Here is a 12,452-nt window from a genome sequence, read left to right as displayed (position 1 = left end):
AATAATAATAATATAATATACGCCCGTATTCACAAACATTACTATGAGGTCTGACAGTGCGCGTGGACGCACAAGGTTACACACGAATCAATCATAGAGCTCTATTCAACGCTGTGCGTTCGATTTGCTGCTTCACTTAAGCAAGCATCGTTTGTGAATACGAGTGTAAGATTGTAACTAAGCATAGCTAATTCATGTAGTTATTTCTATAAATAAACGGATTATTCAAAGAATCTTGTACCAGGCCCCTGTACAACCGACCTCAGACCAGAATCGGAATTTAATATCGAAATTAATTAACGGCCGAGACCGTCCCTTCTTAAAATAACGTTAAAACATGTTCCAATTTCAACCAACTGGTTATGGAGAACTTGGTTACTCTCGTTAATGTTGCTGCATTCGATATCATTTTGCATTTCGATACATTTCGTCATAAAGGGATGCATCATAGAAAAAAGCCAACATGATTGTCGTAACAATTAGACTTTGGACTTTTAAAAGTAAGTTCTTATTTGGATGTTTTGTTACCGTCATATTTTTTTTATGCTGAAATCTATACCCTCTTTCTAATAAAAAGTTACACGCTTGTTGAACACTTTTTTTAAATGACATTTCCATACTAAACGTCATCACTTTAAAATACTGTTCAACGGGCGTGTATTTTTATTAGTAAAGGGGTTAGGTGACTCTAGAAAGTAAAACATAATTTTTCAAGTTAAAAAAAGCAGTTCACAAATTTTAATCTGTTTTAATAACATAAACAAATCAGTATCTTTTAGAGCTTACGTAGCTATATTAACCCCAACATCCACACAATTAAGTCAGACATCTCGGCATTATAACAAGGATTTCACTAATAAATTAGTCGAGCCGTAAGCGTAGGCAGCTAACAGCGCACTACGGGCCTTATAAATCACTCCCCAGTTTGTCAGGCCCGAACAGACAAGTGCCAGATATATTTCCATTAACATTTTCATATTGAAATTTATGGCATATAAATTACTGACGATAGCATAGACGGGGAATGGGTTAAGTAAACGGAATATACCCCGGTTAGTGCAGAGCAAAGCATTGTAGAATATTATCTGCATTAAATACATTTTCATTGTTCCAACTGTGATTGATGACGTCATGTGATAAATGCTGAGTTTAAATAGAGTTAGGCTGAGTTGCACCACCTAACTTTGACTTTGACTGTAACTATAACGATAACCGGTGTTTTTTTGCATGGAGTTTGACAGATTATTGACGTTTGTTACAGCTGAAAAGTGCTAGGCTATTATTACTTATTTACCAGGACTGAAGCACATCAACATTACCTATATTTACTATTCCATCTTCATTTCTTTTCTTTTTTTAATTTCATATTAAAACAACTTCGGTTGGAATTTAAAAAAATCTTTGTTTTTCTTTGTTAAAAAAAATCCAATAACGAATACAGTGTATGTAACGGGAATCGCAATAGAAAATCGCCCATGCAGAGTTTAATTTTCTACGAAATTAAATTAACGTGTACTGTAATGTTCGCGCTGGTGTAATATTGAAAAATTGTAATCTGAATTTAATTATGCAATCGAAATAACATTTTAACGGTTTAATATTGTTAACAGTCATTTAATCAGTAGTATCACCAATTTTAATCATCTTAATATGCATTGTATGTTGACATAATATGAAAATTTATTTTCGGTTAAAAAGTATGTAAAACTGGAGTGAATTTCACAGTGTTTCCTTATTAATTACTAAGTACTTATTGTGCAAAAAAAAAAAGGAAAATTCGTCTTTTCAAATATACTCGTAGCAAGCTATCTTTCAGCCATAGGACGTTCTTTGCTAAACATAGGCCTCCCCCAATGATTTCCACAATGGCTGGTTGGTGGCGGCCTGCATCCAGTGCTATCCAGTGCTATAGCTGAAATGATGATGATGATGAAGCTATCTTTTTCAACACATCAATTTATGTAATTACAGACATTAAAAATAAACACAAACGCAAACTTACAGTACAGTCGCAGACATTAATTTCGACCGTTATAAATGACATAACCCCACATTATTCGGGAAGCAATATAAATTCCGAGCCTTACAAAAGCGTTGTTGTGCCCAAAGAGTTGACTCGCATCATCAATCTTGACCCACCAAGATGGATTGAAAGCATGGTTGGATCAAGATCAGCTATTGAACGTTTACGGGCCTTTGTCATAGCTTACATCAATAACCTACCCTATAGTTTGGTTTCCATGCGCTGATTTTTCACGAGTATAAGACGGATCCCTCGGAACGACGAGTTTACTGGGGTAAAAAAAATACTTACGCCCGTTTTCACAAACATTACTATGAGGTATCACAGTTCGCGTGGACGCATAGGGTCACAGACGAACCAATCATAGAGCTTTATTCAACGCTGTGCGTTCGATTTGCTGCTTCACTTAAGCAAGCATCGTTTGTGAATACGGGTGTTACTTAGTAGGTTATAGATTTAGTAACATTAGAAGTTGGAATTTATTATATCTTATTATATTTCAGATGGGACTCCAATCTACAGTGCAAGTAAGTTCTTAGTTTATTTATTATAATATTAGCCGAAATATAAAAAAGCAACGGAAAGCTATGCTCATAATAAAATTATTTCTTTAATAGAGATTCACTGCTTACAAAAACATATTAAACCAACATAACATCAAAGAACAATTCTAATTACTAAACGTAATTCGAATTAATTTGAAAAACAAATCGTAAGTACTTCAAACCGTTTTTTCAATAATTTTCCTATTAATTTAGTTGTCTAAATATTCGTCTTCATCAGAATAACATTGTTTTTTTGGACTGCTTATTTTTAATTCGGTGCGTTAAATCAACCAAAATTAATTATGTTCTTACATAAACAACGTTTTATTTATTAGTTAGAAAAAAAATAACGCCGACATACACTAATACATTTTGTTAATATTTAACCATTGGTAGCAAAATTTAACAATTAGTTATTTTAACTATGAATCAAAAAACTGGGCCATAGTAGTTACAAGTTAGGTACTAGTCAAATAACTTTCTTTGAAAAGTGATAATTCTCAAAAAGCATCATTTTAAAGCTGGCCATAAAGATGGTTCGTATTTCGAATATTATTTTTAAATGCGCAAAGGAAACAAAGGAGCGCTGTATCTTATTTGAATAACCAGAGCGGTATGAATGCTGGAAGCTAGAAGGGCACGTCAGTATTAAGAATTTCATTTCATACTGGCCAGTGCTCGTTGAATAACTTTGAGATTCGAACGTTTTTAAAAAGTTATGTTCTGTCAAAAATAGGCTTTTTGAAACCGATCACAAAATAACGCTGTTCAGTGATTTTAATTTAGGATGAAATTAGAATTCGTTCGTTCGTTCGTTCGTTCGTTTCAGCCGAAAGACGTCCACTGCTGGACAAAGGCCTCCCCCAAGGATTTCCACAAAGACCGGTCCTACGCCGCTTGCATCCAGGTACTTCCCGCGACCTTCACCAGATCGTCGGTCCACCTAGTGGGAGGCCTGCCCACGCTACGTCTTCCTGAAATTAGAATGTAGAAAAATAATAATATAAAGTATATATCATTTCATCGTTATTTCAAAGATGACGTTATTAATTTCCCTAACAATAAATGCTACCCGAATTGCACAAGAAAAATATGCATACTTCTTTGCATTTAGAAGCAGGTTAGTGTGTCATTATTTTTCGCATCTTTGCACTAATGTTGGTGAAAATAAAAATAAATAAATAAATAATTTACTATGTGTATTTGAATTACAATAAAAGTACCTACGCTTTAAAAGCATCAGCTACCAAAGGAACAATGGGTGGATTTTCTGAAATAGTTCCACGGGCATTTCATTTTCCCTCCATTTGCAAAATACCGGCAACGATAACGCCAGAATATTCTGGCCTGATATTTTTGCGTTCGAACTTCTGCATTTCCCTGACTTAGGTATAGGCGCGGTTCCACTAGAGGTATTTTTCTGCTAGCATGCAGGTTGCGAATATTGCAAATGACTGGCTAGAACGGCAGGTGAAAATAAAAAATAAATACCTACTTTTTATTTTTCGCCCACTATATGGCTTTTAGGTAGCCAAGTAGAAATAAGCATAGCCAGTATTATTTTTAAAGGTACGGAATGATATTTTTGTTTTCTAACACACATTTACATGAAAAATGTAAATGATCTCGATAATCTTAATCGATATTTTATTTGGCAAAATAAATAATCTGAAGCTTTAAGCGACAATAAGAACTATGAGTATCCTAAATAATTAAATATGTAGGCGAAAAGAAGTTCCTGTCCTCTTCAACCTAAAATATCTATGTTAGTTGTGATTATTATGTTAGTTGTGAATAAAACTGTGCTCGATTCCCATGCCAACTTAAGCAAACTGAAGTTTAGGTACTAAAACCGTATATTGCGGTTCCGTTTTTACAAAGTCCGCATTAACATAATAATTTGCGCGGTGCTTCGCCAGATAAATTGATGCATTAAAAAGGACTGGCCGCCATTTTTTAAGTTTTTTTTCTGTCGCAACGGTATTTAGTTTTAAACGGACTGAAAAAACAGGTTTTAATTATACTTGACAATGTTGTGGTTTTAGAAACCGAGAGAAAGAAAGTTATTAATTTAGGTATGTACCTAAATGCTTGGAACTTTTATTCTAATGTTGATGATAAAGTAATAAGAACACACTTATGGCTAGGCAATGATTTTAATAAAAAAATCTTGTTAGAGTAATCTCAGTTGAAGTAAGTTAGGTAACTTATTCAGACATCAGATACCTATCCTACAGTCCTACATAGGTAGGTATAGACTTATAGATGTTTTTTGTATGGAGTTTGATAGATTTTTGACGTTTGTCAAAGTTAAAATAAGATGGTGAAACCCAGCCTTAGTGATATTTTTTCGTGGATTATCAATGTCTATCATTGATAATGTTACATTTATTTTATGCAAAGCTATTAATCAAAGGAATTGTAGAGAACGATCAGCCATATTAATAAGAGTGCTAAGAAAAGTTTTATTGAGTACCTATTTAATAATTTTAATTTTGCGGTACCTAGGTACTAGTTACTTTTACAATCTTACCTCAGTAAATAGAATAAAATTATCAAACCTCTTTTTAACAATCCTATAAATCGTTCTATTCACATCGACTGACTAAGACGAAGCGGCCATCGGTAATAAATTTTCAACAACAATTGGAGATAAAAAGCATTTCTGGGAATCGAACTGGTTTTCGAGCGCGAATCCGTCAATGTCCAGATAGCTAGTCGGAGAGTCGGTTTTGGGAAATGAATAATTTATTTATTTTCAACAAGTACTCATTTAGGTACTTATTTTAACATAAGATGTTTTTTTTCATAATTCTAAGTACCACTATGTCGGCGTGATTAATAAAAAAGTCATAAAACTCATTTATTTCTTTAAATAGGCTTAAAAAAAAGCACTTTTACATTTTTTTTATGCATAACATGGCAGGTATTTGACCACAATTGCACCTGATGTTAAGTGGGATGCAGTCTAGGATGGTACATATCTGCCCTGCAAGTGCCTATTCACTCTCGCCTTGAAAAGGCCCGGATTATAGTCTTCGGGAAAGACAGCAGCAGGCAAAAAATTCCAGTCCCTAGCCGTTCGCATTATAAAAGAGTCATCGAAACGCGTGTGAGCTGGTGGAATGTCAACAATCTAGGGATGGTACGCTAACCTGCGTCTAGTTCCCCGTGACGGCATTTTTTGGCAATTGGCATGGGACGGGTGATTTTGATATATATTACGACGTAACACACACTCTCCGAAGGGACCCCGATCACATCCCTAAGCAGGCACTGGATTGGAACCCCCAAGGAAAACGCAAACGTGGTCGCCCCAAGCAAACTTGGCGGCGCACTGTAGCAGACGAGGCGAAGAAAATCGGCAAGACCTGGAGCGAGATCAAACGCGGAGCTCAAGACCGAACGCGATGGAGGACTGTTGTGGACGTCCTCTGCCCCATCTAGGGGACAGAGCATTAAGTAAGTAGTACAAATGAAATCTTGCTGTGACATTTGACGTAACTTAAAAAAAAAAATTATAATAAAAAAATAACTATTTAAAAACAAGCTTTATTTCGAAAGCTTGTATCGCGCATGGAATTTATTCCTCTTTTTTTCTGTTTGCGCTACAAGCTTTCGAAATAAAGCTTGTTTTCAAAAAAGTTATTTTTTTATTATAATTTTATTATACACTTTTTAGTTGTATCTCAATTTCTGGACCCTGGTCATCATTTAGCACCAAAGTGCTCGGGAAGTCGAATCCAACGAACCCAAACTCAATAAGTTTCCGCTGTTTCGTTTAGGAGTTCCTATGGCCACCTCCTGACTCCATCATCAGACCAGCTCAATGGTACCATAACATTGCATTGTCATCGTACTTACATAAGTATACCAAATTTCAGCTCAATCGGTTGAGGAGAAGTGGTCTTAAATTCAGTTGCAAGATTTGTCCCACACATACTAACAAGTGAAGTCAATCATCATCATCATCATTTCAGCCACAGGACGTCCACTGCTGAACATAGGCCTCCCCCAATGCTTTCCATGTTGATCGATTGGTAGCGGCCTGCGTCCAGCGCTTCCCTGCTACCTTTACGATGTCGTCGGTCCACCTTGTAGGTGGACGTCCCACGCTGCGTTTTCCGGTACGCGGCCTCCATTCCAGAACCTTTCTGCCCCATCGGCCGTCAGTTCTGCGTACTATGTGCCCTGCCCATTGCCACTTCAGCTTGCTAATACGTCGGGCTATGTCAGCTACTTTGGTTCGTTTACGGATCTCCTCATTTCTGATTCGATCTCGCAAAGAAACACCAAGCATAGCCCTCTCCATAGCACGCTGTGCAACTTTGAGCTTCTGTATAAGGCCTATAGTGAGAGGCCACGTTTCCGAGCCATAAGTTATCACTGGTAACACACATTGGTTATACACTCTAGTCTTCAGGCATTGAGGTAGGTAATTTGGACGAAAAGATGTTGCGTAGTAGTGAAGTCAATATAAAGCTTGTAATACTAATAAAAACATCCCCCCATGCCGCTCCCATACCTCAGGCTTTGACTGATTTATGCGCTAGAACTATAGTAGCAAATCCCACGTTTACGTTCGACCGATCTAATAAGCACGGCCCGCGGGGAAATCGGAATTTACGGATCACCCGCTCGATTACCGTTTTACTGCACGCTATTCTAAGAACCTACTAATTTTAATATGGACATGAATTTTCTATTATACATGAATAGAATTTGGAAGAACCTGGATGCGGGCAGCGCAGAACTGGTCGAGGAAATCCTTGGGGGAGGCCTTTGTCCAACAGTGGACGTCATTTGGCTGAAACGAACGAACGAAGAACTTGAATGGTACTTGTAGTTATATCTACGAGCAATGACGGTATTTTAGCCATCGCAATTATCTGTGAAAAAAGTGTAAGCGACATCTTTAATTTTGGTTTTTGCCAGTGCTTCCATCTATTGTTCAATTAATTAATTTGCAATAACATAAAACAGTGTTATGTAAATTAAAATTGTTGGTACTGAGCTCACTAATTTCATTTTTGTTATTAATACAATATTCGTTACATTTAGGCAAAGTTGAAATACCTAAAATAAATAAAATTGGAAATAACTAAAACAGTTCGGCTATCAATAAATTATTTTCAGGATTTATAATTCCATGATTAAAATTTTCAATAACTTCCATTTATAAGCTTTCTAATGATTTTAATACCTCCATAACCTTTAAAACTATAATTATTCTCCATCTTAATCCAGTGAATCGAGCACATTCTCTAAAGACGATGGCCATCAAACTAAGTAGATAACGCGATTAATTCATCCGACAACCCCGCCCCGCAGCTCTGCCCGCATTTATCTTCATTAGCAAGTGATCCGATGCGTGGGTCGGATGGAAAAACGCTGATGAAATAGGAACTAAAAATAATAATTTAATTTGACAGACATGTAGGAACTGTAATTGAATTTTAAAATTGACGCAGTGACTTTTGTGTGAAGAATGAGTTTAACACTAGAGTACACGCGCGGCCTACTAGAGTAGACCAGGGTAACATTTTACGCTATAACTTTTTGAAAACTCGCGCCAGAGAGCTGGCATTCCAGGAAAGCCTCGTTTACTAAATTTGTCAATAAGCCAATACAGCTTGGATCGCTAGCGTCTGCACACTTTTCTAAAATTGGCCGTCAAAACTGCGAGTCTACTCAAAAGCCCGAAATCACTCAGCAAAAAAATATGGAAAACTTGCAAAAAATGGGTTTACCCCGTGTATCAGGCAGTAGAAAATGTTGAATACTATGACAGATTAAAAACAAATCATATTTTTTCAGTAATTTTGTTTTTGGTAATTTGGATCTCAGAGTGCAATTTTGGTCCAAAAAATTTACAACTTTTTAATCTGTTTATAATGTTTTATCCCAAATAGCTATATAAAGAAATTTTGATTATAAAAGAACTTTAATAAACACTTTTATCATTTACATAGTAATTTTATTCATAAATTGCTTACAAACTAATTTACAGTGATTTTAAATTGGCTTACCAGAGTAGGCCACGCGTGTATTGGTGTAAAAAAAGGGGCGCGTGTACTGTAGTGTTAACGTTTTGAAAAGTTTTCCCGCGCATTTCACACAAAAATTGGCGCGAAGAATTTTTGGAGAGTTTTTTTTTTTTTTAATATAGTTTTTCACGGCTCTGGGTGCATGCCCTTTTAAGCCAGTCTTTGAAGTCCGTTGAACTTTTGTTTGAATTTGACACATGACAACTGTATTTGACACTTCACTTCACTGATTCACTGTGATTCACTGATATTTTCTTAGTTCTTACTCTTCTCAATTTCTCAAATAGTTCCCAGAGTTGAAACCACGAAAGTATATAAGGGTTTGAAAAGTTTCGGATCCTTGAGGAGTTCGTCCAACGACTGTGGTACACGTTCACAAATAGATTGAAGGTCATCGATCATGACCAGTCTCTGGATTCCAAAACTTCTACATTTCAGGATTATGTGTTCCATATCGGCAAGCTCTTCATTGCAATATGTACATTCAGCGCTCGGAATCAAGTTAAGCCTCTTCAGGTGAGTGGGAGCGTGGCAATGGCCAAATCTCAGCCTATTTATTATGGTTATGAACTTCCTGTTATCTATATTCTCATTCCTCCGATGGTACCAAGGTTTGGCGGGCGGGCTTCCTTGGATCTTAGCATACCATTTTCCCTTTTCCATACTAGTAATAGTCCAGTACTCATGCCATATCTTTTTCAGGTCTTGACTGATTGCGGCTTGATAGTCAGTGTGAGGTATCTTCAACAACGTAGAATGGTCAACATCAAAGCCATTCCTTGCAGCCAGATCAACAATTTCATTCCCCCTGATGCCACGGTGCGATGGTACCCAAAGGAAGAGCAGTGTCTTACCAGTAAGTCTATATATGTTATTAATTAATTTCTTAATATCATAAATTATATAATTCAAATTATATTTACAAGAGTTATTTTCCAGAGCTAGTAATACGCTTTTAGAGTCAGTTAGAATAATAATATTGTCAGATGGTGGATTACATGTAGAGATATGTTTAAGTGCTAAGAGGATAGCATAACTTTCTGCAGTAAAGATACTACAGTGGCTTTCAATTTTATGACTTTGAGTAAGTTTAAGTTGTGGATCATAAAATGCAGAGGTTACACTGTTCTCTTTCTTTGAACCATCTGTGTACACTTTATAATAAGACTTATTTAGAAATTTATTAAGATCAATTTGATTGGAGATCTTTTCCCTTAAAATGGTGAAATTATTTACAACAAGATCTTCATAATTAACTTTGTACATGGGCCATGGCTTATCTTTATACATATTTACAGTGAGAGAATCAATATACAATGCAATTCTTAGTAAGCCCGGAGTGCGTCCAGATATTAACTCATTACCTGTAATTGGAGGAGGAGGAGTAGAGCATATTTGGGAAGATAATGGTGGCATGATTCTATCTAGTACTGGTTTGTTAGTTGAAGTTATTAGTTTGAGACAAAAATTTGCTGCTAGTTGAATACGTCTCAGTACTAAAGGAGGAATGCATGTTTCACATTGCATAGCATTGATAGGTGTTGAACACATAGCTCCTGTTATTATTCTAAGTGCTTTATTCTGAATAACATCTAATTTCTTTAATAGGGTTGGGCTACAATTCATATATGCTAAAGTACTATAGTCAAAATGACTACGCACTAAACTCTTGTATAACATTGATAAAATCTTAGGATCAGAGCCCCAAGTTACACCGGCTAGTGAGCGTAATAAGTTTAAAGCCTTAGAAGAGTTGCGAATGAGAAGCTTTATATGACTTTCAAATGTGAGTTTTTTATCTAGACACACTCCTAAAAACTTTTTTTCCTGAATCCATGGAAGAGGATTATTATTATAATAAATATTAGAATTACATTCATTATATTTTTTCGAGAATAACATAACGCCGCTCTTATTGGGACTAATATCAAGTTTTAATTTACCAGAATAAAAATTATGAATTTCAACTAAAGCTAGGTTTAAACTATGCACAGCAGTATTTACATTTTTATTTACAGTATAAATTAATAAATCATCAGCAAATTGTAAAAATTTTATATCCCTTTGTGTTAAATACTTATTAATTTGACTAGTGTATAAATTGTACAATAATGGCGAGATCGTAGCGCCCTGCATTGTGCCTTTATATACATATCCGGGTCCATGAAAAATGTTATTAAATTTTATATACATTATTCTTTTATACAAAAAATTGAAAATCCATTTACAGACTACCCCGGGTACTCCAATATCACATAAGATGGCTATTAAAATTGAGGGGACCACGTTATCGAACGCGCCCTGTACATCAAGGAAGACACAAGCTGTAGCAGAGTGACTGTCAAGAGAACTCCTAAGGTCTGAGACCAATGCTGTAAAACTTTCTGCTGCACTTCGGCCTTTCCTAAATCCGAATTGTTCATTTGGTAAGATATTATTTGATTCGACATAATAATCTAATCTTGTCTTTAACATGCACTCAAATACTTTACCTATACATGAGGACAGAGAAATTGGTCGATAAGAGTTACAGTCATCAGGAGGCTTATCTGGTTTAAGTATAGGGATGACACATTGAGTCTTCCATGAGTCTGGGATGACCTGTGTTTGCCATAGTAAATTAAAAATGTACAGTAAAAGTTTTTTGGCATTACTATGTAGGCGACGAATAAGTTCATAAGGAATATTGTCTAAACCAGGTGTAGTGTTCCTACGAGACTTCAAGGCAGTCATAAACTCTTCCCAAGAAAAATGTTGAGATAAAAAAGCTGCTTTTTCGTTACCAATTTGACAGAAATATGCTTGCAATAATGAATTATTTACTTCTTTTTCAGGAGGAGATACAGGCGAATATTTCTCAAAAAAAGAGGGAATCCATTCATCATTCTTCGGCAGTTTAGGAATTGAAACACGCTTAAACCTCTTCATATAGTTCCATACTGTACTAACAGGAGTATATCGATTAAAAGATTCACATAAAGATTTCCAACCTGTTTTCTTTTTTTCCTTAAGAGTTAGTTTTTTAGCAGCATCTAATTTTTTATACGCAATGTAGTTGTCAATGCTTGGATTACGTCTATAAAAATTTAAAGCATCTTTACTTTTTTTAACTGCACTATTACACTCATCATCCCACCAAGGTACAGGCTTTTTCATTAAATTGGGAGAGGTTTTGACTACTTTAGGTACACATTTGTCTCTAATATTAATCAAATGATTATAGAAATCGTCATAAATTCTTAATGGATCTGTATTATCTAAATTAATATTACCTACCATGTTTTCTGTTTCAGTATGAAATTTAAACCAATCAGCTTTATTGTAAATAAATTTGTGTACTGGTTCACCTATCTGATATTTATCAACAGAAGTCTGAATATCTGTTATAGTGGGATAGTGATAACTTCCCATTGGATCATCATAAACTTTCCAATCACATAATGGAGCTACTGAAGGGCTGACACATGTTACATCAATAGCCGAAGGATTATGAACAGATCTACCAACAGTGGTTGGCGCCCCTGAGTTGAGGATACAGAGGTCGCTCTCGTCAAATATATTGTAAACTTCATTACCTCGACCGTTACTAGTAGCACAGCCGAATGCGATGTGGTGAGCATTAATATCACCTGATAGCAAAAGTGGCTTAGGTAGTAAGTTAATAATCTGTTTCAGTTTGCTACCATTGAATCTTGATCTATTTTCTTTAGGTGGTGGACAATATATACATAGAATACTTAAATTACCTATGCCAGTTCGCAGATTAATAGCTACAGGTTGTAGAAAATCATAAAAGGGAAGCTCTATTACTGAATATTTCAAAGTGTCTTTGACTAG

The 12,452-nt window shown here is 35.6% G+C and overlaps 1 long non-coding RNA gene across 1 annotated transcript; it reads left to right on the top strand.

The window, feature by feature from the left end:
• The first annotated feature begins 8,792 nt into the window (after positions 1–8,792).
• On the top strand, positions 8,793–11,600 carry LOC135074260 (uncharacterized). Its single transcript, XR_010257792.1, has 4 exons — positions 8,793–9,131; positions 9,318–9,471; positions 10,846–11,041; positions 11,450–11,600. It is a non-coding gene; the product is annotated as an uncharacterized LOC135074260 (long non-coding RNA).
• Positions 11,601–12,452: the final 852 nt, after the last annotated feature.

Source organism: Ostrinia nubilalis, chromosome 1, assembly GCF_963855985.1.
Source record: "Ostrinia nubilalis chromosome 1, ilOstNubi1.1, whole genome shotgun sequence".
NCBI lineage: Eukaryota > Metazoa > Arthropoda > Insecta > Lepidoptera > Crambidae > Ostrinia > Ostrinia nubilalis.
This window is presented reverse-complemented; position numbering and strand designations above follow the sequence as displayed.